Source organism: Puntigrus tetrazona, chromosome 20, assembly GCF_018831695.1.
Source record: "Puntigrus tetrazona isolate hp1 chromosome 20, ASM1883169v1, whole genome shotgun sequence".
NCBI classification, from domain to species: domain Eukaryota; kingdom Metazoa; phylum Chordata; class Actinopteri; order Cypriniformes; family Cyprinidae; genus Puntigrus; species Puntigrus tetrazona.
Genome location: NC_056718.1, coordinates 2,101,705 through 2,122,971, shown reverse-complemented (window position 1 = coordinate 2,122,971; position 21,267 = coordinate 2,101,705). Strand labels below are relative to the sequence as shown.

The following is a 21,267-nucleotide window of genomic DNA, read 5'->3' as shown; positions in this document are numbered from 1 at the left end:
TTGAAGCGGTTTTGTTACCCAGGATCACCGGCAAGCATCAAGTTGGCAGAGAAGCAGCCAAAGACAGGCCGGTTAGCTCAGTTGGTTAGAGCGTGGTGCTAATAACGCCAAGGTCGCGGGTTCGACCCCCGGACGGGCCAGCCTTTTGGTGCTCTCGGAGGTCTGCTGTGATCTTCTGATAAAGTGACGGAATCCCCCCTGATCATAGTCCCTCACGTTGTGGCCGAAATAGCTCAGTTGGGAGAGCGTTAGACTGAAGATCTAAAGGTCCCTGGCTCGATCCCGGGTTTCGGCAGATGTCTTCTTGCCAGAGAAGAAAGGTCAACCGAATCCCTTAAAAGGTCCTTGCTTTTGTGGACCTCTGAGCCAAGCCTTTTGTAGCTAGGGTTCCATGGTGTAATGGTTAGCACTTTGGACTCTGAATCCAGCGATCCGAGTTCAAATCTCGGTGGGACCTGTTTTGGTTGGAGAATTGACCGAGAGCTCAAACTCTGAGAGCCATCTGACCATTTAAGCAGCGTCCTCCCTAAAATCCATCCACATGTTAGGCCCAGCCCCAGTTTTCAATCCATTCAGAGGCCGCCTGTCATTTGTTTGCCTTTGACACTGTGTCGAGCTGTTCAATTATTTCCATGTTAGTTTGAGTTCCTTCTTTGTCTTTAATTGCTTGTGTTTAACTACAATCATGACAAAACTCCTTTCTTTGGTCGTTGCTGTAGATGTTCTTTTCCTTTCTCTCTGCTCGGGAGGTGCCAAACGGGGGTTCTTGCAGAAGACCCCTTGGTCAGGGCAGCGCAGTGTCCACCGATCGTTCCATATCTCCTCTATGCTGCTGCCTCCTTGGCACTGGCCACCATATAGTTGGTGAATTAACCGAAAAGTTGTGCTTTAGATTTAAGGCTCTTCTTGGTCTTGTTTCTCAGTGAATATGAGCATGATGATTTTTGTGTTACGTAGGCTACCTTTGCATCTCTCACCTCGTGCAGCCAGTTAGGTCCAGCCCCAAATTTCAATCCATTGGGAGGCCATCTTTCATTTATTTGGCTTTGACACTGTCTCAAGAAGTTTTGTTGCCTCCCATGGTAGTTCAAGGTCCTTCTTTCTGTCCCTGAAGCACTGAGTGCAGCCTGATGCCTCTGGCTAGAGGTCCCGGGTTCAAAAATCCCGGACGAGCCCGCCGTTGGTTTCTGTGCTACTTTTCCTAAGCATCTAACTCTGTGAATTACAGGAAGACTTGGCGGCTCTCTGTGAGCATCGGGTGGCTCTGCGTGAGTCTCACGTGGCTCGTTGGTCTAGGGGTATGATTCTCGCTTTGGGTGCGAGAGGTCCCGGGTTCAAATCCCGGACGAGCCCTTAGAAAGGCTCACTTTTGAAGCGGTTTTGTTACCCAGGATCACCGGCAAGCATCAAGTTGGCAGAGAAGCAGCCAAAGACAGGCCGGTTAGCTCAGTTGGTTAGAGCGTGGTGCTAATAACGCCAAGGTCGCGGGTTCGACCCCGACGGGCCAGCCTTTTGGTGCTCTCGGAGGTCTGCTGTGATCTTCTGATAAAGTGACGGAATCCCCCCCCCGATCATAGTCCCTCACGTTGTGGCAGAAATAGCTCAGTTGGGAGAGCGTTAGACTGAAGATCTAAAGGTCCCTGGCTCGATCCCGGGTTTCGCAGATGTCTTCTTGCCAGAGAAGAAAGGTCAACCGAATCCCTTAAAAGGTCCTTGCTTTTGTGGACCTCTGAGCCAAGGCTTTTGTAGCTAGGGTTCCATGGTGTAATGGTTAGCACTTTGGACTCTGAATCCAGCGATCCGAGTTCAAATCTCGGTGGGACCTGTTTTGGTTGGAGAATTGACCGAGAGCTCAAACTCTGAGAGCCATCTGACCATTTAAGCAGCGTCCTCCCTAAAATCCATCCACATGTTAGGCCCAGCCCCAGTTTTCAATCCATTCAGTGGCCGCCTGTCATTTGTTTGCCTTTGACACTGTGTCGAGCTGTTCAATTATTTCCATGTTAGTTTGAGTTCCTTCTTTGTCTTTAATTGCTTGTGTTTAACTACAATCATGACAAAAACTCCTTTCTTTGGTCGTTGCTGTAGATGTTCTTTTCCTTTCTCTCTGCTCGGGAGGTGCCAAACGGGGTTCTTGCAGAAGACCCTTGGTCAGGGCAGCGCAGTGTCCACCGATCGTTCCATATCTCCTCTATGCTGCCTCCTTGGCACTGGCCACCATATAGTTGGTGAATTAACCGAAAAGTTGTGCTTTAGATTTAAGGCTCTTCTTGGTCTTGTTTCTCAGTGAATATGAGCATGATGATTTTTGTGTTACGTAGGCTACCTTTGCATCTCTCTCACCTCGTGCAGCCAGTTAGGTCCAGCCCCAAATTTCAATCCATTGGGAGGCCATCTTTCATTTATTTGGCTTTGACACTGTCTCAAGAAGTTTTGTTGCCTCCCATGGTAGTTCAAGGTCCTTCTTTCTGTCCCTGAAGCACTGAGTGCAGCCTGATGCCTCTGGCTAGAGGTCCCGGTTCAAAAATCCCGGACGAGCCCGCCGTTGGTTTCTGTGCTACTTTTCCTAAGCATCTAACTCTGTGAATTACAGGAAGACTTGGCGGCTCTCTGTGAGCATCGGGTGGCTCTGCGTGAGTCTCACGTGGCTCGTTGGTCTAGGGGTATGATTCTCGCTTTGGGTGCGAGAGGTCCCGGGTTCAAATCCCGGACGAGCCCTTAGAATGGCTCACTTTTGAAGCGGTTTTGTTACCCAGGATCACCGGCAAGCATCAAGTTGGCAGAGAAGCAGCCAAAGACAGGCCGGTTAGCTCAGTTGGTTAGAGCGTGGTGCTAATAACGCCAAGGTCGCGGGTTCGACCCCCGTACGGGCCAGCCTTTTGGTGCTCTCGGAGGTCTGCTGTGATCTTCTGATAAAGTGACGGAACCCCCCCTGATCATAGTCCCTCACGTTGTGGCCGAAATAGCTCAGTTGGGAGAGCGTTAGACTGAAGATCTAAAGGTCCCTGGCTCGATCCCGGTTTCGCAGATGTCTTCTTGCCAGAGAAGAAAGGTCAACCGAATCCCTTAAAAGGTCCTTGCTTTTGTGGACCTCTGAGCAAAGGCTTTTGTAGTAAGGGTTCCATGGTGTAATGGTTAGCACTTTGGACTCTGAATCCAGCGATCCGAGTTCAAATCTCGGTGGGACCTGTTTTGGTTGGAGAATTGACCGAGAGAGCTCAAACTCTGAGAGCCATCTGACCATTTAAGCAGCGTCCTCCCTAAAATCCATCCACATGTTAGGCCCAGCCCCAGTTTTCAATCCATTCAGAGGCCGCCTGTCATTTGTTTGCCTTTGACACTGTGTCGAGAGCTGTTCAATTATTTCCATGTTAGTTTGAGTTCCTTCTTTGTCTTTAATTGCTTGTGTTTAACTACAATCATGACAAAAACTCCTTTCTTTGGTCGTTGCTGTAGATGTTCTTTTCCTTTCTCTCTGCTCGGGAGGTGCCAAACGGGGGTTCTTGCAGAAGACCCCTTGGTCAGGGCAGCGCAGTGTCCACCGATCGTTCCATATCTCCTCTATGCTGCCTCCTTGGCACTGGCCACCATATAGTTGGTGAATTAACCGAAAAGTTGTGCTTTAGATTTAAGGCTCTTCTTGGTCTTGTTTCTCAGTGAATATGAGCATGATGATTTTTGTGTTACGTAGGCTACCTTTGCATCTCTCACCTCGTGCAGCCAGTTAGGTCCAGCCCCAAATTTCAATCCATTGGGAGGCCATCTTTCATTTATTTGGCTTTGACACTGTCTCAAGAAGTTTTGTTGCCTCCCATGGTAGTTCAAGGTCCTTCTTTCTGTCCCTGAAGCACTGAGTGCAGCCTGATGCCTCTGGCTAGAGGTCCCGGGTTCAAAATCCCGGACGAGCCCGCCGTTGGTTTCTGTGCTACTTTTCCTAAGCATCTAACTCTGTGAATTACAGGAAGACTTGGCGGCTCTCTGTGAGCATCGGGTGGCTCTGCGTGAGTCTCACGTGGCTCGTTGGTCTAGGGGTATGATTCTCGCTTTGGGTGCGAGAGGTCCCGGGTTCAAATCCCGGACGAGCCCTTAGAATGGCTCACTTTTGAAGCGGTTTTGTTACCCAGGATCACCGGCAAGCATCAAGTTGGCAGAGAAGCAGCCAAAGACAGGCCGGTTAGCTCAGTTGGTTAGAGCGTGGTGCTAATAACGCCAAGGTCACGGGTTCGACCCCCGGACGGGCCAGCCTTTTGGTGCTCTCGGAGGTCTGCTGTGATCTTCTGATAAAGTGACGGATTCCCCCCCCCTGATCATAGTCCCTCACGTTGTGGCCGAAATAGCTCAGTTGGGAGAGCGTTAGACTGAAGATCTAAAGGTCCCTGGCTCGATCCCGGGTTTCGGCAGATGTCTTTTTGCCAGAGAAGAAAGGTCAACCGAATCCCTTAAAAGGTCCTTGCTTTTGTGGACCTCTGAGCCAAGGCTTTTGTAGCTAGGGTTCCATGGTGTAATGGTTAGCACTTTGGACTCTGAATCCAGCGATCCGAGTTCAAATCTCGGTGGGACCTGTTTTGGTTGGAGAATTGACCGAGAGCTCAAACTCTGAGAGCCATCTGACCATTTAAGCAGCGTCCTCCCTAAAATCCATCCACATGTTAGGCCCAGCCCCAGTTTTCAATCCATTCAGAGGCCGCCTGTCATTTGTTTGCCTTTGACACTGTGTCGAGCTGTTCAATTATTTCCATGTTAGTTTGAGTTCCTTCTTTGTCTTTAATTGCTTGTGTTTAACTACAATCATGACAAAAACTCCTTTCTTTGGTCGTTGCTGTAGATGTTCTTTTCCTTTCTCTCTGCTCGGGAGGTGCCAAACGGGGGTTCTTGCAGAAGACCCCTTGGTCAGGGCAGCGCAGTGTCCACCGATCGTTCCATATCTCCTCTATGCTGCCTCCTTGGCACTGGCCACCATATAGTTGGTGAATTAACCGAAAAGTTGTGCTTTAGATTTAAGGCTCTTCTTGGTCTTGTTTCTCAGTGAATATGAGCATGATGATTTTTGTGTTACGTGAGGCTACCTTTGCATCTCTCACCTCGTGCAGCCAGTTAGGTCCAGCCCCAAATTTCAATCCATTGGGAGGCCATCTTTCATTTATTTGGCTTTGACACTGTCTCAAGAAGTTTTGTTGCCTCCCATGGTAGTTCAAGGTCCTTCTTTCTGTCCCTGAAGCACTGAGTGCAGCCTGATGCCTCTGGCTAGAGGTCCCGGGTTCAAAAATCCCGGACGAGCCCGCCGTTGGTTTCTGTGCTACTTTTCCTAAGCATCTAACTCTGTGAATTACAGGAAGACTTGGCGGCTCTCTGTGAGCATCGGGTGGCTCTGCGTGAGTCTCACGTGGCTCGTTGGTCTAGGGGTATGATTCTCGCTTTGGGTGCGAGAGGTCCCGGTTCAAATCCCGGACGAGCCCTTAGAAAGGCTCACTTTTGAAGCGGTTTTGTTACCCAGGATCACCGGCAAGCATCAAGTTGGCAGAGAAGCAGCCAAAGACAGGCCGGTTAGCTCAGTTGGTTAGAGCGTGGTGCTAATAACGCCAAGGTCGCGGGTTCGACCCCGGACGGGCCAGCCTTTTGGTGCTCTCGGAGGTCTGCTGTGATCTTCTGATAAAGTGACGGACGGATCCCCCGATCATAGTCCTCACGTTGTGGCCGAAATAGCTCAGTTGGGAGAGCGTTAGACTGAAGATCTAAAGGTCCCTGGCTCGATCCCGGTTTCGCAGATGTCTTCTTGCCAGAGAAGAAAGGTCAACCGAATCCCTTAAAAGGTCCTTGCTTTTGTGGACCTCTGAGCCAAGGCTTTTGTAGCTAGGGTTCCATGGTGTAATGGTTAGCACTTTGGACTCTGAATCCAGCGATCCGAGTTCAAATCTCGGTGGGACCTGTTTTGGTTGGAGAATTGACCGAGAGCTCAAACTCTGAGAGCCATCTGACCATTTAAGCAGCGTCCTCCTAAAATCCATCCACATGTTAGGCCCAGCCCCAGTTTTCAATCCATTCAGTGGCCGCCTGTCATTTGTTTGCCTTTGACACTGTGTCGAGCTGTTCAATTATTTCCATGTTAGTTTGAGTTCCTTCTTTGTCTTTAATTGCTTGTGTTTAACTACAATCATGACAAAAACTCCTTTCTTTGGTCGTTGCTGTAGATGTTCTTTTCCTTTCTCTCTGCTCGGGAGGTGCCAAACGGGGGTTCTTGCAGAAGACCCCTTGGTCAGGGCAGCGCAGTGTCCACCGATCGTTCCATATCTCCTCTATGCTGCCTCCTTGGCACTGGCCACCATATAGTTGGTGAATTAACCGAAAAGTTGTGCTTTAGATTTAAGGCTCTTTCTTGGTCTTGTTTCTCAGTGAATATGAGCATGATGATTTTTGTGTTACGTAGGCTACCTTTGCATCTCTCACCTCGTGCAGCCAGTTAGGTCCAGCCCCAAATTTCAATCCATTGGGAGGCCATCTTTCATTTATTTGGCTTTGACACTGTCTCAAGAAGTTTTGTTGCCTCCCATGGTAGTTCAAGGTCCTTCTTTCTGTCCCTGAAGCACTGAGTGCAGCCTGATGCCTCTGGCTAGAGGTCCCGGGTTCAAAAATCCCGGACGAGCCCGCCGTTGGTTTCTGTGCTACTTTTCCTAAGCATCTAACTCTGTGAATTACAGGAAGACTTGGCGGCTCTCTGTGAGAGATCGGGTGGCTCTGCGTGAGTCTCACGTGGCTCGTTGGTCTAGGGGTATGATTCTCGCTTTGGGTGCGAGAGGTCCCGGTTCAAATCCCGGACGAGCCCTTAGAAAGGCTCACTTTTGAAGCGGTTTTGTTACCCAGGATCACCGGCAAGCATCAAGTTGGCAGAGAAGCAGCCAAAGACAGGCCGGTTAGCTCAGTTGGTTAGAGCGTGGTGCTAATAACGCCAAGGTCGCGGGTTCGACCCCCGTACGGGCCAGCCTTTTGGTGCTCTCGGAGGTCTGCTGTGATCTTCTGATAAAGTGACGGAATCCACCCCCCGATCATAGTCCCTCACGTTGTGGCCGAAATAGCTCAGTTGGGAGAGCGTTAGACTGAAGATCTAAAGGTCCCTGGCTCGATCCCGGGTTTCGGCAGATGGCTTCTTGCCAGAGAAGAAAGGTCAACCGAATCCCTTAAAAGGTCCTTGCTTTTGTGGACCTCTGAGCCAAGCCTTTTGTAGCTAGGGTTCCATGGTGTAATGGAATCTTTGGACTCTGAATCCAGCGATCCGAGTTCAAATCTCGGTGGGACCTGTTTTGGTTGGAGAATTGACCGAGAGCTCAAACTCTGAGAGCCATCTGACCATTTAAGCAGCGTCCTCCCTAAAATCCATCCACATGTTAGGCCCAGCCCCAGTTTTCAATCCATTCAGAGGCCGCCTGTCATTTGTTTGCCTTTGACACTGTGTCGAGCTGTTCAATTATTTCCATGTTAGTTTGAGTTCCTTCTTTGTCTTTAATTGCTTGTGTTTAACTACAATCATGACAAAAACTCCTTTCTTTGGTCGTTGCTGTAGATGTTCTTTTCCTTTCTCTCTGCTCGGGAGGTGCCAAACGGGGTTCTTGCAGAAGACCCCTTGGTCAGGGCAGCGCAGTGTCCACCGATCGTTCCATATCTCCTCTATGCTGCCTCCTTGGCACTGGCCACCATATAGTTGGTGAATTAACCGAAAAGTTGTGCTTTAGATTTAAGGCTCTTCTTGGTCTTGTTTCTCAGTGAATATGAGCATGATGATTTTTGTGTTACGTAGGCTACCTTTGCATCTCTCACCTCGTGCAGCCAGTTAGGTCCAGCCCCAAATTTCAATCCATTGGGAGGCCATCTTTCATTTATTTGGCTTTGACACTGTCTCAAGAAGTTTTGTTGCCTCCCATGGTAGTTCAAGGTCCTTCTTTCTGTCCCTGAAGCACTGAGTGCAGCCTGATGCCTCTGGCTAGAGGTCCCGGTTCAAAAATCCCGGACCAGCCCGCCGTTGGTTTCTGTGCTACTTTTCCTAAGCATCTAACTCTGTGAATTACAGGAAGACTTGGCGGCTCTCTGTGAGCATCGGGTGGCTCTGCGTGAGTCTCACGTGGCTCGTTGGTCTAGGGGTATGATTCTCGCTTTGGGTGCGAGAGGTCCCGGGTTCAAATCCCGGACGAGCCCTTAGAAAGGCTCACTTTTGAAGCGGTTTTGTTACCCAGGATCACCGGCAAGCATCAAGTTGGCAGAGAAGCAGCCAAAGACAGGCCGGTTAGCTCAGTTGGTTAGAGCGTGGTGCTAATAACGCCAAGGTCGCGGGTTCGACCCCTGTACGGGCCAGCCTTTTGGTGCTCTCGGAGGTCTGCTGTGATCTTCTGATAAAGTGACGGAATCCCCCCCCCGATCATAGTCCCTCACGTTGTGGCCGAAATAGCTCAGTTGGGAGAGCGTTAGACTGAAGATCTAAAGGTCCCTGGCTCGATCCCGGGTTTCGGCAGATGTCTTCTTGCCAGAGAAGAAAGGTCAACCGAATCCCTTAAAGGTCCTTGCTTTTGTGGCCCTCTGAGCCAAGGCTTTTGTAGCTAGGGTTCCATGGTGTAATGGTTAGCACTTTGGACTCTGAATCCAGCGATCCGAGTTCAAATCTCGGTGGGACCTGTTTTGGTTGGAAAATTGACAGAGATCTCAAACTCTGAGAGCCATCTGACCATTTAAGCAGCGTCCTCCCTAAAATCCATCCACATGTTAGGCCCAGCCCCAGTTTTCAATCCATTCAGTGGCCGCCTGTCATTTGTTTGCCTTTGACACTGTGTCGAGCTGTTCAATTATTTCCATGTTAGTTTGAGTTCCTTCTTTGTCTTTAATTGCTTGTGTTTAACTACAATCATGACAAAAACTCCTTTCTTTGGTCGTTGCTGTAGATGTTCTTTTCCTTTCTCTCTCTGCTCGAGGTGCCAAACGGGGTTCTTGCAGAAGACCCTTGGTCAGGGCAGCGCAGTGTCCACCGATCGTTCCATATCTCCTCTATGCTGCCTCCTTGGCACTGGCCACCATATAGTTGGTGAATTAACCGAAAAGTTGTGCTTTAGATTTAAGGCTCTTCTTGGTCTTGTTTCTCAGTGAATATGAGCATGATGATTTTTGTGTTACGTAGGCTACCTTTGCATCTCTCACCTCGTGCAGCCAGTTAGGTCCAGCCCCAAATTTCAATCCATTGGGAGGCCATCTTTCATTTATTTGGCTTTGACACTGTCTCAAGAAGTTTTGTTGCCTCCCATGGTAGTTCAAGGTCCTTCTTTCTGTCCCTGAAGCACTGAGTGCAGCCTGATGCCTCTGGCTAGAGGTCCCGGTTCAAAAATCCCGGACGAGCCCGCTGTTGGTTTCTGTGCTACTTTTCCTAAGCATCTAACTCTGTGAATTACAGGAAGACTTGGCGGCTCTCTGTGAGCATCGGGTGGCTCTGCGTGAGTCTCACGTGGCTCGTTGGTCTAGGGGTATGATTCTCGCTTTGGGTGCGAGAGGTCCCGGGTTCAAATCCCGGACGAGCCCTTAGAAAGGCTCACTTTTGAAGCGGTTTTGTTACCCAGGATCACCGGCAAGCATCAAGTTGGCAGAGAAGCAGCCAAAGACAGGCCGGTTAGCTCAGTTGGTTAGAGCGTGGTGCTAATAACGCCAAGGTCACGGTTCGACCCCGGACGGGCCAGCCTTTTGGTGCTCTCGGAGGTCTGCTGTGATCTTCTGATAAAGTGACGGAACCCCCCCCCGATCATAGTCCCTCACGTTGTGGCTGAAATAGCTCAGTTGGGAGAGCGTTAGACTGAAGATCTAAAGGTCCCTGGCTCGATCCCGGGTTTCGGCAGATGTCTTCTTGCCAGAGAAGAAAGGTCAACCGAATCCCTTAAAAGGTCCTTGCTTTTGTGGCCCTCTCTGAGCCAAGCCTTTTGTAGTAAGGGTTCCATGGTGTAATGGTTAGCACTTTGGACTCTGAATCCAGCGATCCGAGTTCAAATCTCGGTGGGACCTGTTTTGGTTGGAGAATTGACCGAGAGCTCAAACTCTGAGAGCAATCTGACCATTTAAGCAGCGTCCTCCCTAAAATCCATCCACATGTTAGGCCCAGCCCCAGTTTTCAATCCATTCAGAGGCCGCCTGTCATTTGTTTGCCTTTGACACTGTGTCGAGCTGTTCAATTATTTCCATGTTAGTTTGAGTTCCTTCTTTGTCTTTAATTGCTTGTGTTTAACTACAATCATGACAAAAACTCCTTTCTTTGGTCGTTGCTGTAGATGTTCTTTTCCTTTCTCTCTGCTCGGGAGGTGCCAAACGGGGGTTCTTGCAGAAGACCCCTTGGTCAGGGTAGCGCAGTGTCCACCGATCGTTCCATATCTCCTCTATGCTGCCTCCTTGGCACTGGCCACCATATAGTTGGTGAATTAACCGAAAAGTTGTGCTTTAGATTTAAGGCTCTTCTTGGTCTTGTTTCTCAGTGAATATGAGCATGATGATTTTTGTCTTACGTAGGCAACCTTTGCATCTCTCACCTCGTGCAGCCAGTTAGGGCCAGCCCCAAATTTCAATCCATTGGGAGGCCATCTTTCATTTATTTGGCTTTGACACTGTCTCAAGGCGTTTTGTTTCCTCCCATGGTAGTTCAAGGTCCTTCTTTCTGTCCCTGAAGCACTGAGTGCAGCCTGATGCCTCTGGCTAGAGGTCCCGGGTTCAAAAATCCCGGACGAGCCCGCCGTTGGTTTCTGTGCTACTTTTCCTAAGCATCTAACTCTGTGAATTACAGGAAGACTTGGCGGCTCTCTGTGAGCATCGGGTGGCTCTGCGTGAGTCTCACGTGGCTCGTTGGTCTAGGGGTATGATTCTCGCTTTGGGTGCGAGAGGTCCCGGGTTCAAATCCCGGACGAGCCCTTAGAAAGGCTCACTTTTGAAGCGGTTTTGTTACCCAGGATCACCGGCAAGCATCAAGTTGGCAGAGAAGCAGCCAAAGACAGGCCGGTTAGCTCAGTTGGTTAGAGCGTGGTGCTAATAACGCCAAGGTCGCGGGTTCGACCCCCTTACGGGCCAGCCTTTTAGTGCTCTCGGAGGTCTGCTGTGATCTTCTGATAAAGTGACGGAATCCACCCCCCGATCATAGTCCCTCACGTTGTGGCCGAAATAGCTCAGTTGGGAGAGCGTTAGACTGAAGATCTAAAGGTCCCTGGCTCGATCCCGGGTTTCGGCAGATGTCTTCTTGCCAGAGAAGAAAGGTCAACCGAATCCCTTAAGAGGTCCTTGCTTTTGTGGCCCTCTGAGCCAAGGCTTTTGTAGCTAGGGTTCCATGGTGTAATGGTTAGCACTTTGGACTCTGAATCCAGCGATCCGAGTTCAAATCTCGGTGGGACCTGTTTTGGTTGGAAAATTGACCGAGATCTCAAACTCTGAGAGCCATCTGACCATTTAAGCAGCGTCCTCCCTGAAATCCATCCACATGTTAGGCCCAGCCCCAGTTTTCAATTCATTCAGTGGCCGCCTGTCATTTGTTTGCCTTTGACACTGTGTCGAACTGTTCATTTATTTCCATGTTAGTTTTAGTTCCTTCTTTGTCTTTAATTGCTTGTGTTTAACTACAATCATGACAAAAACTCCTTTCTTTGGTCGTTGCTGTAGATGTTCTTTTCCTTTCTCTCTGCTCGGGAGGTGCCAAACGGGGGTTCTTGCAGAAGACCCCTTGGTCAGGGCAGCGCAGTGTCCACCGATCGTTCCATATCTCCTCTATGCTGCCTCCTTGGCACTGGCCACCATATAGTTGGTGAATTAACCGAAAAGTTGTGCTTTAGATTTAAGACTCTTCTTGGTCTTGTTTCTCAGTGAATATGAGCATGATGATTTTTGTGTTACGTAGGCTACCTTTGCATCTCTCACCTCGTGCAGCCAGTTAGGTCCAGCCCCAAATTTCAATCCATTGGGAGGCCATCTTTCATTTGTTTGGCTTTGACAATGTATCAAGAAGTTTTGTTGCCTCCCATGGTAGTTCAAGGTCCTTCTTTCTGTCCCTGAAGCACTGAGTGCAGCCTGATGCCTCTGGCTAGAGGTCCCGGGTTCAAAAATCCCGGACGAGGCCGTTGTTGGTTTCTGTGCTACTTTTCCTAAGCATCTAACTCTGTGAATTACAGGAAGACTTGGCGGCTCTCTGTGAGCATCGGGTGGCTCTGCGTGAGTCTCACGTGGCTCGTTGGTCTAGGGGTGTGATTCTCGCTTTGGGTGCGAGAGGTCCCGGGTTCAAATCCCGGACGAGCCCTTATAAAGGCTCACTTTTGAAGCGGTTTTGTTACCCAGGATCACCGGCAAGCATCAAGTTGGCAGAGAAGCAGCCAAAGACAGGCCGGTTAGCTCAGTTGGTTAGAGCGTGGTGCTAATAACGCCAAGGTCGCGGGCTCGACCCACGTACGGGCCAGCCTTTTGGTACTCTCGGAGGTCTGCTGTGATCTTCTGATAAAGTGACGGAATCCCCAGCCCCCGATCATAGTCCCTCACATTGTGGCCGAAATAGCTCAGTTGGGAGAGCGTTAGACTGAAGATCTAAAGGTCCCTGGCTCGATCCCGGGTTTCGGCAGATGTCTTCGTGCCAGAGAAGAAAGGTCAACCGAATCCCTTAAGAGGTCCTTGCTTTTGTGGCCCTCTGACCCAAGGCTTTTGTAGCTATGGTTCCATGGTGTAATGGTTAGCACTTTGGACTCTGAATCCAGCGATCCGAGTTCAAATTTCGGTGGGACCTGTTTTGGTTGGAGAATTGACCGAGAGCTCAAACTCTGAGAGCCATCTGACCATTTAAGCAGCGTCCTCCCTAAAATCCATCCACATGTTAGGCCCAGCCCCAGTTTTCAATCCATTCAGAGGCCGCCTGTCATTTGTTTGCCTTTGACACTGTGTCGAGCTGTTCAATTATTTCCATGTTAGTTTGAGTTCCTTCTTTGTCTTTAATTGCTTGTGTTTAACTACAATCATGACAAAAACTCCTTTCTTTGGTTGTTGCTGTAGATGTTCTTTTCCTTTCTCTCTGCTCGGGAGGTGCCAAACGGGGGTTCTTGCAGAAGACCCCTTGGTCAGGGCAGCACAGTGTCCACCGATCGTTCCATATCTCCTCTATGCTGCCTCCTTGGCACTGGCCACCATATAGTTGGTGAATTAACCGAAAAGTTGTGCTTTAGATTTAAGGCTCTTCTTGGTCTTGTTTCTCAGTGAATATGAGCATGATGATTTTTGTGTTACATAGGCTACCTTTGCATCTCTCACCTCGTGCAGCCAGTTAGGTCCAGCCCCAAATTTCAATCCATTGGGAGGCCATCTTTCATTTATTTGGCTTTGACACTGTCTCAAGGCGTTTTGTTTCCTCCCATGGTAGTTCAAGGTCCTTCTTTCTGTCCCTGAAGCACTGAGTGCAGCCTGATGCCTCTGGCTAGAGGTCCCGGGTTAAAAAATCCCGGACGAGCCCGCCGTTGGTTTCTGTGCTACTTTTCCTAAGCATCTGTGGGGCCTCGATGAACAGACACGAACCATAAAAGGGGGAATCGCTCTAGAACCAGGTCGTAAAATCGCTCATCCTCCGCACCCCGGACCATAAAGGCAATCAAGATGGTCAGCCGAGCGATGCAGAGCGCCACAACGTCTACCAAACATTCTCAAGGGACTGTCGCTGCAGTGAGCTCGGCCAATCCGAGAGTACCCACGTCAAGATTGGGATGATTGAAAACGCAACATCTGGTCGACAGCGCGATAACCCGTTCTGTGCACTGACCTGGGATCAGTTCTACCAAGCCACCAAGTCAAAAGGTGATAAGACTCCCGCGGTGAATCAACGTGGCCAGGACAGCCTCACACTTTCCAAGCCCCCAGGGAGGTTTGCTCTGTCCCAACATACATTCCTTAAAAGCGCGCCTTTTTCCTTTTCGCTACAATAAAGGAACTGCCAGGACACACATAAAACCACTAAGCGAACAATCTAAATGCCTTCCTTTCAAACGAATAAAGGTTCATCTGTAAATAACTGCTTAATAAATGTTTCGGGATGTATGTAGGAACCGCTATATACTTGTTAAATAATCCTCTAACAGAGAGCGCTCCATAAGCGCTAGATAATGCATGTTTGATATCAAATTGAAGCTTACGATGTTTCCAATATCGTGATGAATGAATATATGTGTTTGTGCAATGCACAACAGTGTATTCCACTTATAAGCTTTTGATAGGGAACAGAAGTGCAGAATGTCAATTCTAACTGGGATAAAGTATGCACGAAACCGAGTCGAAAGCAGGTGTGGACACGCCCCTTTGACCTCGGATTGGACAACTGCCCAGGGCACGGCCCAAAACTTGCACCTCAAAACGCAGGAACAGAGCTCTCTGAGTTGAGTTGAGAACGAGAAGAATCGGAGTCGGAGTCGAGTCGAGAAGAACTCTTCGGAACCACCGGGAGGGAATTCGGTCGCTGCAGGAATCGCCAAGGAAACAGAGAAACTTCGAACTTGTAGAAGTCAGAAGACTCCGAACCAGAACGACCCGATACCCTCGACTCGTCCGCTCCGTCACATCACTCCACGGACACTCACTGCCCTTTCCATAACCAACCCGGTTCATCCAAAGCGAACCACCAAGCTAGAGAGACTTCATTCAAACGGCCCGGGAAAGCCCGACCACGTCATCCCACGGACGAGCCTGCCCAATCAGCACGCCGGGATTTCCCCAGACACGCCGAGTGGTAAAACTACCTTTCCGTCTCTACTGAATTGGCGCAGAGACATATATAAGCGAGGCTAAACCTAACTTTGCTTTGTTGGTGCTCTTAGTGCGATCTCAGAACTAGCTAACAGACTTTGGACAGACAATTATCCATTTCCCTTCCAACCCGTGAATGTGTGTATGAATGCATGTGTGTGTGTGTGTGTTTATGTTTAGTCTTCTCAGTGTAGTCTTGTCAAATAGTAGGTACTGTCGAATAAATTTTGTTTCATTATTACGAATTCTTGTTTGTGTGTTATGTAACTGGAAAGTCAAACTCATGCCCAGATCCGTTGTTACCTGCTCGAGGTAAAGCGAAGAATCCAATTGATTTATTTTGCTGATCACAGAGTAAATTCATATTGGTAACATACATTTAAATTGCCCTAAAACGCTGGACGTATTAAGTGATTTAAAGGTATACTTGAATTGCATACCAACGTGAATCTTTTCAGAATCAATTCCCAAACTTGAATTGAGAACTGATTCAAATGACAATTCATAATTATCATAATTAAAATTAGGTGTGAAAACCCTACATATAATGGTGGAGAATGCGGGCAAGATTTGATTTTCAGTTCATAATTCATAAATTTGTGATTCGTGATTTCGTGGTTTTCTATTTTATCCGGAAGAATAGATTAAGACACAGAGACAAATTGTTGTTATTTTGTACCTCTATTTTGACATGCGAACACGTAAAAGTGCGTGTGATTTGTGAAGACTTTGAAAACTGCAGTACTGGTAATATTTGTCCATAGAGACAGAGATCCGCGTTAGAGCGCGTTGAGGGAAAAAGCAAGCGTGTTCCTTGTTTATTTTCCATAAGGCCTTTGTTGATCTATGGCAGTGCGAGTTCCACTGTCATATGAATCTAATTCCTCCCTGGCAAGAGCTTAGAAGTAGCTAACTAAGTAATCCTTGGCCATTTAGTCACTGGAAGAAGTGAAACCGAGCGTAACGCAGAGAGCGTCAGAACGCGGAAGTTATATGGGAGAAGAAAATTCTTGATCAAGTGAATAAACTGTGCAGACCCGCCGCGGTCCGAGGACGTCATTGTTTAATTGCAATATATGTATGTAAAAGTGCCTCACTTTAGCAAGTGAAGTTGTCAGTGCTAGACGAAGCTGATCGAGTTTACTCGTTGCGAAATGCGCCGTCATTTCGGGTGGGCCGAACTCGTATAATAGCGAATTGCACGTATCCATAGCAACGACGCGGAGTTTCTAGGACGCCGTTTCCTAGTTAACTTCAAAGTGCGCAAGCGCAGTCCTCCGGCGCCATATTTGAAGTTTGTAAACAAACGGAGCAGAGGCTAGGTTAACTGAATCTAATGTGTTGGCATTGAAACCTATGCAAACTGTTAGCATCAGGCTAGCGCTTAGCGAATAGACCTCTGTTGTCCATTGAGTTGAATGCCTTGTGTGTTTATGGTGTGTTGAGTTCCATCGGAACGCCGGAACCACAATAGTGGGCTTCCTCCTCCTTTCCCCTTCACGTTTACCCCCTTTTTCCTCACCTTTCCCTTACCGAGAAGAATGTTGACAAATGTTTGAACTGCCATAACCGTTGGTATTAACAAGAAACGTTTTTTTTCTTACCCTTAGCCTTCAATGATACATTGCCATCAACAAGTATAACTGCTTTTATTAATTTGATGATATCAGGATATATTACCAATTTTCTAGCATTGCTAATGTGAAACCTTAATGTCATTTACTAAATGCATTAGGTTCATATTCATAAATTGCAACAATATTTGCTGATTCATTTGATTATAATTGCTTTGAATACTTTGATGATAATTGCATTGAATTTTAATTGTTAACTGCCGTTATTGATTGAAAATTTTAATTTCAGCTGGTGATTTGGTTAATTATAATTGCCTTTATAGTCGTGATAACGCATCACTTAAATATAATCCCTGGTTTGGAATTTTAATTTCAGATTTAGCAAATTAGGGTGGCTCCCCTACATAATTGCTATTTTGGGGATTTATTTAATTATAATTGCTTTATAATTTAATACCAATATCATAAATTTTCAATTATAATCGACTTGAACTTCCGTGTACTATTCCAAGCATAGTATCCCGGATTCTATTGCAGAAGATACTTAGTGATTAATTCAGGCTTGACTCCTCAGGAACTTTTGATCATTAATTATCGCTACCAAATAGAAATTTCAAGTCATTTGCAGTTACGTTGGTGTGTACAGTTGAGTGCCTCCCTCTCAATCCTCTCTACAGGGTCTCTCCCTTACTTAGGGCTTAGCAGCTAGCACTCCCCTAGTGCTAGGTTGGTGCAGGGACGGTTGTCTCGGAGGTGTCACAGCGAGTGAGGACCCCGTTTGAACGTGACCTTGTGCCAGCTGGGGGCCAGCCAGGCCTCTCTGTCCTAGCATTGTAAGTGAACCCGCAGCAGGCATCAGCAATTGTGTAACGGAGGAGGAGTCAACACGAGCTGACCTGGACGGAGGCTCGGGTAAACCACCCTGTCAGCTGCTGAATCGGGGAAACCGATCAGTAACCCAGGGCTCTGCCCCGCAGCCTTGTCAGTCCAAGCCAGCCGTTGACACACCTCCACCGTGGGCCCGCACCTTTGTGTCAAAAGCCGACTCTGTTTGAGAGGCTCACTGCAATACTGTCGGACAGAAGTCTGATTGACCTTACAGGAGCACAGGGCGCCCAGACGGGAGCCACACCGCTGTACTCCGACGGGTTAATCGCCTCATCACCAAAGCCTAGGTCTAAACCCCTTTTGCTAAAACCCATTTGGCGACACCCATAAGTAGGTTAGGGCCTATTCAACCTCAGGTGACTTAACTCATCACACCAACATAGTAAAACCAACCATTAGGTATCAGGCTTAACAGCATCACACTTTGTCAACTTTGTTTACAGTGTAAGCAACTCTCTCTTCTCTCCTTCTTGTTCCTCTCCTCTGATCTGACTGCTGCTGCTGCTTCTGAGATCGCACCTGTGGGAACCAGGAAAGCAAAGAATTTAATTTGAGACATTTCTGATCAGTATCGGGTGAAACTTGACGACATTGTTTCAAATTGTTCATGCTCACAAACCTTCCCTTCTCAGCGTGTTATCCTACAGCCGAAACCAAAGTCGATCGACGAGGAATCGTAAACACGACCCCAGGAACAATCTACTTGGTGCACGGAGTCAATCTAACCAACTAAAAGCTAACACTGTCATTGCTATTGTTTTATCCTCGCCCGGAGGAGATTCTAATAGCAATCGCAGTCTTAGTACTTAGAAATACCCATTTAGAAACTCCTAAAAGCATCCTCTAACTTAGGAAAAGAGACAGTGATAGAGCCTAACCCCTCCTTCCTTGACCAGGAAAGAGTGTGTTACCTCCCCCTCTCTGTCTCTCTCTCTCTCTCTCCTCTCTCTCTCCCTCTCTTACGTCTCTTACAGGTAGCTCCTCCCTTTCTCTAAAAAAAAAAGGAGAAGAAAAGAAGCAAGGACCGCCTGTTACAGGAGAACGAAACGCCCAGCTATCCCTTCTTCCTGTTCTGTGTTGTCTTCTGTTCTCTGTCGTCCTGTGTGTGGTTACTAATTGTCTCCCAGAAACGCCAGTTAGAAGCACACCCACCAGAGGATTACAGTCACAGAGAACCACACCCACCTGACACCTCACATTTAGCATCAACTGACGCCAAACATCTACACCTCTGTCTTTCCTTGCTGTTGTCTGTTCTGCCTTGTTTGGTTGTTATTTTCTTCCAGGTCTGTGTCAGTCACGTTTCCAAATCCCCTCTCGCCGCACCAAAACATGTCTCACACAGCAGACAACGTTGGTCACTGGGAAGACCTGGAAACATGGCTAAGTGTTGCAACCAGCAGCCTCCTACCCAAGGCCGCGGAAACACTAAAGCATCAGACCCAGGAACAGCTGGATAACAACCTAACGAGCCTAATGAAACAGGACCCAAGCCAAGGCTACAACAACAAAGAGCTAGCAAAGATCACCTGCTCCTAAGTCAGACCCTCATCGCTACCCTCAAACTGAGTGACAGGCACGCCGCCGATCTCCAACAGGAGCTGACATGCGCACAGCGACGCATCAAACAGCTGGAACTGGAGGCTCAGGAACGACAGGAAAGGCTGGATGAGGAGAGAAAGGACCCAGAGGAGATCACCACGCTCAAAGCCTTGCTAGCAGCTTCCACACAAGAGGTGAAACAAACCAAAAGAGACTTTGACAATGCTGTTAACAACCTCCAGTACGCAGAACAGCTACTGGAGAAGGCAAAGACTGACATTAGAGACAAGGCCGGCAGAATCAAAGCCCTCGAGACTCACTTGAACCAGTCAAGGAATGAGATCAGCCGCCTAGAACAACAGCTGGACTACGTCAAAGAGGAATCCGACAGTGTCAAGGAGGAACTCAGACACGCCTACGACCTGCGCGCTGAGCCACTGAGGACACGGGAGGCACCAAAGTCACCCCTGCCAAGTAGGACCGGGTCTCCTGTTCTTGTAGAGGCAAGTGAACAAAGGGGAAAGAGGCGATGCTGAAACACTCACCAGCTCCTCTGAAGAGACATACCTCGCGAGAAGGCCAAGAGAAACGGACCCAGCCAGCCAAAGAGCATCACACGGCCTGGACCTAAAAGACCTCGACAAGATCGCCAGGAACATCGTCAAGTTCACCCCAGGTGTGCCAAGTAGTCCAGATGTTCCAACCTATCTGCAGGACGTCGAATTCCATCTGGAAGTAAGACCTCACGTCACTGATATAGATAGACTCTATTTACTGCGAGCAACATCAAGCCCTGATGTACGCAGTTTCCTAGACCGGCAACCAGCCCAGACAAAGGCTGATTACCACCTGCTCCGAGAGGCTCTCATCAATGAATTTGATGACCCAGAGTCAGAACAAGGACTAGTAGCCGCCCTGGAGATCAGACAAGGCCGTCATGAGCCTCCACAAGCCTACTACAGCCGACTCAGGAGAGCATACTTCGGAACTCGTAACGAGCCCGAAATGGAACAAGACATGAACTTTAAGACTCTCTTCCTCAGGAATCTACATCCTGGGGTAAGCCACCATCTAGGCGTGCTTGCATGTCCGCGCACAATGACCATTCAGCAGCTGCGCGACTTGGCACACAAAGCCTACAGCAAACAGAAGATGGCTGCAGAGAAAGGCGCTAAAGCTCCGACGGTCCTCGACTTCAACACACAAAGTCACAGACTGCCTCTAGAGGGTGCCCAACATCAAGACAGCTTCAAGCCGTCAAGAAAAGAGTGGAACGCGTCCCACAGAGAGCAAGACTTCCACGCAGGTACCAGACCCAAGCAGAGAAACGGCCGCTGGGATGGACCACGTGAACGACAGCGCTCGCCTGGACGCCACTGGGAAAAGTCATGGGACAGTTCAAGACCGCAGGAAGGTCAGTGGGAGAGATCGTGGAATCAGTCAACCTCCTTTAGAAACCAAAGGGGAAGAGCTCCTGGGATGGCAACGGAACCTCCATGGGAAGAGCACAAACACACCCTGGAGCAACCAGCCCAAGGAATCGACGAAAGAACTTTCAAACTGAATCCACACAAGAGCAAAAGACATCACCGTTTTTTTTCACAAGAACTGATGAAGAGCATGATGAGAGAGTTTTTCCAGCAAATGAAGGAAGATTGGAAGTGGGAAAAGAAAGAGAAGCCGGATTCAGCCTGACTGGCAGCCGGACGAAACAGCAGCGACCACCCGACCCAACCAGACACAGAGAATAGCACTTCCTCCCCGCACACTCAAAGAACCATAATGACCATAACTTCAGATGGACGAGAAATCCTACCTGAAACCCCAGCAATCGAGTTAGCCCCTAACTCACCATATGATGCTTCAAACCACGGCATCATCCAACAAACACCTGCCGCTGAAACCACTCTGGTTCCTGAAAGTGCTGTCCTGGTCGTCTGCCACTCGTCCGAAGAACTGCAGATCAGCCCTGATATCCTCCCCATCTCATCCCAAACTCCAGTCCCTCAACTCCTGGGTGATCTCATTGAGAGAGGTATGGCAAGAAAGTTTTACCTCTCCATCATCATCGAACGCCACATCAGGGTCGAAGCCCTTCTGGACACAGGAGCTGACATCACACTAATGTCAGCAGAACTCCTCGGAAAAATCCAGGAAGGAGCAAAGACATTAAATGGCCCTCAAACTTCAAAGATGTGAGCTGAACCTTCAAGCATACTCCCACACGGGTCTACAACTGACACAAGTGGCCCCAATCCACCTAACAGTGGGTCCGATGAACCTCATCCACCCAGTTTACATCTCACCCTTAAGACTTACCCACTGCTAATCGGAAAGGACCTGCTTAATCGCTTTGAGCCACTAATGGACTTTAAGCACTTGAAGTTGTGGACACAAGTCCGTGAACCTCTGCCCTTCCAGTCAGTAAACTCTCAGGAGTTGCAGTGCCAAGCCACAGACACCACTGCCCGTTTACAGACTGCCGAGGCAATGTCAAGGTCAC

General features: G+C 48.6%; 35 non-coding genes and 1 pseudogene across 35 annotated transcripts; all 36 read left to right on the top strand.

The window, feature by feature from the left end:
- Positions 1 to 66: 66 nt before the first annotated feature.
- Positions 67 to 140, top strand: trnai-aau. Its single transcript has one exon. It is a non-coding gene; the product is annotated as a tRNA-Ile (tRNA).
- An 82-nt stretch (positions 141 to 222) lies between these two features.
- trnaf-gaa lies at positions 223 to 295 on the top strand. The gene has a single exon. It is a non-coding gene; the product is annotated as a tRNA-Phe (tRNA).
- A 90-nt stretch (positions 296 to 385) lies between these two features.
- trnaq-cug lies at positions 386 to 457 on the top strand. Its single transcript has one exon. It is a non-coding gene; the product is annotated as a tRNA-Gln (tRNA).
- Positions 458 to 1,281: 824 nt separating this feature from the next.
- Positions 1,282 to 1,353, top strand: trnap-ugg. The gene has a single exon. It is a non-coding gene; the product is annotated as a tRNA-Pro (tRNA).
- A 238-nt stretch (positions 1,354 to 1,591) lies between these two features.
- On the top strand, positions 1,592 to 1,663 carry trnaf-gaa. The gene has a single exon. It is a non-coding gene; the product is annotated as a tRNA-Phe (tRNA).
- Positions 1,664 to 1,753: 90 nt separating this feature from the next.
- On the top strand, positions 1,754 to 1,825 carry trnaq-cug. The gene has a single exon. It is a non-coding gene; the product is annotated as a tRNA-Gln (tRNA).
- An 821-nt stretch (positions 1,826 to 2,646) lies between these two features.
- On the top strand, positions 2,647 to 2,718 carry trnap-ugg. Its single transcript has one exon. It is a non-coding gene; the product is annotated as a tRNA-Pro (tRNA).
- An 82-nt stretch (positions 2,719 to 2,800) lies between these two features.
- Positions 2,801 to 2,874, top strand: trnai-aau. Its single transcript has one exon. It is a non-coding gene; the product is annotated as a tRNA-Ile (tRNA).
- Positions 2,875 to 3,117: 243 nt separating this feature from the next.
- On the top strand, positions 3,118 to 3,189 carry trnaq-cug. The gene has a single exon. It is a non-coding gene; the product is annotated as a tRNA-Gln (tRNA).
- An 825-nt stretch (positions 3,190 to 4,014) lies between these two features.
- trnap-ugg lies at positions 4,015 to 4,086 on the top strand. Its single transcript has one exon. It is a non-coding gene; the product is annotated as a tRNA-Pro (tRNA).
- An 82-nt stretch (positions 4,087 to 4,168) lies between these two features.
- Positions 4,169 to 4,242, top strand: trnai-aau. Its single transcript has one exon. It is a non-coding gene; the product is annotated as a tRNA-Ile (tRNA).
- Positions 4,243 to 4,327: 85 nt separating this feature from the next.
- On the top strand, positions 4,328 to 4,400 carry trnaf-gaa. Its single transcript has one exon. It is a non-coding gene; the product is annotated as a tRNA-Phe (tRNA).
- Positions 4,401 to 4,490: 90 nt separating this feature from the next.
- trnaq-cug lies at positions 4,491 to 4,562 on the top strand. Its single transcript has one exon. It is a non-coding gene; the product is annotated as a tRNA-Gln (tRNA).
- An 823-nt stretch (positions 4,563 to 5,385) lies between these two features.
- On the top strand, positions 5,386 to 5,456 carry trnap-ugg. Its single transcript has one exon. It is a non-coding gene; the product is annotated as a tRNA-Pro (tRNA).
- An 82-nt stretch (positions 5,457 to 5,538) lies between these two features.
- Positions 5,539 to 5,611, top strand: trnai-aau. The gene has a single exon. It is a non-coding gene; the product is annotated as a tRNA-Ile (tRNA).
- A 243-nt stretch (positions 5,612 to 5,854) lies between these two features.
- Positions 5,855 to 5,926, top strand: trnaq-cug. Its single transcript has one exon. It is a non-coding gene; the product is annotated as a tRNA-Gln (tRNA).
- An 823-nt stretch (positions 5,927 to 6,749) lies between these two features.
- On the top strand, positions 6,750 to 6,820 carry trnap-ugg. The gene has a single exon. It is a non-coding gene; the product is annotated as a tRNA-Pro (tRNA).
- An 82-nt stretch (positions 6,821 to 6,902) lies between these two features.
- On the top strand, positions 6,903 to 6,976 carry trnai-aau. The gene has a single exon. It is a non-coding gene; the product is annotated as a tRNA-Ile (tRNA).
- An 84-nt stretch (positions 6,977 to 7,060) lies between these two features.
- On the top strand, positions 7,061 to 7,133 carry trnaf-gaa. The gene has a single exon. It is a non-coding gene; the product is annotated as a tRNA-Phe (tRNA).
- Positions 7,134 to 8,112: 979 nt separating this feature from the next.
- Positions 8,113 to 8,184, top strand: trnap-ugg. The gene has a single exon. It is a non-coding gene; the product is annotated as a tRNA-Pro (tRNA).
- An 82-nt stretch (positions 8,185 to 8,266) lies between these two features.
- On the top strand, positions 8,267 to 8,340 carry trnai-aau. The gene has a single exon. It is a non-coding gene; the product is annotated as a tRNA-Ile (tRNA).
- An 84-nt stretch (positions 8,341 to 8,424) lies between these two features.
- trnaf-gaa lies at positions 8,425 to 8,497 on the top strand. The gene has a single exon. It is a non-coding gene; the product is annotated as a tRNA-Phe (tRNA).
- An 89-nt stretch (positions 8,498 to 8,586) lies between these two features.
- On the top strand, positions 8,587 to 8,658 carry trnaq-cug. Its single transcript has one exon. It is a non-coding gene; the product is annotated as a tRNA-Gln (tRNA).
- Positions 8,659 to 9,477: 819 nt separating this feature from the next.
- Positions 9,478 to 9,549, top strand: trnap-ugg. Its single transcript has one exon. It is a non-coding gene; the product is annotated as a tRNA-Pro (tRNA).
- Positions 9,550 to 9,631: 82 nt separating this feature from the next.
- Positions 9,632 to 9,703, top strand: trnai-aau. The gene has a single exon. It is a non-coding gene; the product is annotated as a tRNA-Ile (tRNA).
- Positions 9,704 to 9,786: 83 nt separating this feature from the next.
- trnaf-gaa lies at positions 9,787 to 9,859 on the top strand. Its single transcript has one exon. It is a non-coding gene; the product is annotated as a tRNA-Phe (tRNA).
- A 92-nt stretch (positions 9,860 to 9,951) lies between these two features.
- On the top strand, positions 9,952 to 10,023 carry trnaq-cug. Its single transcript has one exon. It is a non-coding gene; the product is annotated as a tRNA-Gln (tRNA).
- An 822-nt stretch (positions 10,024 to 10,845) lies between these two features.
- On the top strand, positions 10,846 to 10,917 carry trnap-ugg. The gene has a single exon. It is a non-coding gene; the product is annotated as a tRNA-Pro (tRNA).
- Positions 10,918 to 10,999: 82 nt separating this feature from the next.
- Positions 11,000 to 11,073, top strand: trnai-aau. The gene has a single exon. It is a non-coding gene; the product is annotated as a tRNA-Ile (tRNA).
- Positions 11,074 to 11,157: 84 nt separating this feature from the next.
- trnaf-gaa lies at positions 11,158 to 11,230 on the top strand. The gene has a single exon. It is a non-coding gene; the product is annotated as a tRNA-Phe (tRNA).
- A 90-nt stretch (positions 11,231 to 11,320) lies between these two features.
- On the top strand, positions 11,321 to 11,392 carry trnaq-cug. The gene has a single exon. It is a non-coding gene; the product is annotated as a tRNA-Gln (tRNA).
- An 822-nt stretch (positions 11,393 to 12,214) lies between these two features.
- On the top strand, positions 12,215 to 12,286 carry trnap-ugg. Its single transcript has one exon. It is a non-coding gene; the product is annotated as a tRNA-Pro (tRNA).
- An 82-nt stretch (positions 12,287 to 12,368) lies between these two features.
- On the top strand, positions 12,369 to 12,442 carry trnai-aau. The gene has a single exon. It is a non-coding gene; the product is annotated as a tRNA-Ile (tRNA).
- An 86-nt stretch (positions 12,443 to 12,528) lies between these two features.
- trnaf-gaa lies at positions 12,529 to 12,601 on the top strand. The gene has a single exon. It is a non-coding gene; the product is annotated as a tRNA-Phe (tRNA).
- Positions 12,602 to 12,691: 90 nt separating this feature from the next.
- trnaq-cug lies at positions 12,692 to 12,763 on the top strand. Its single transcript has one exon. It is a non-coding gene; the product is annotated as a tRNA-Gln (tRNA).
- A 5,791-nt stretch (positions 12,764 to 18,554) lies between these two features.
- On the top strand, positions 18,555 to 20,461 carry LOC122325204 (annotated as a pseudogene).
- The last annotated feature ends 806 nt before the right edge of the window (positions 20,462 to 21,267 follow it).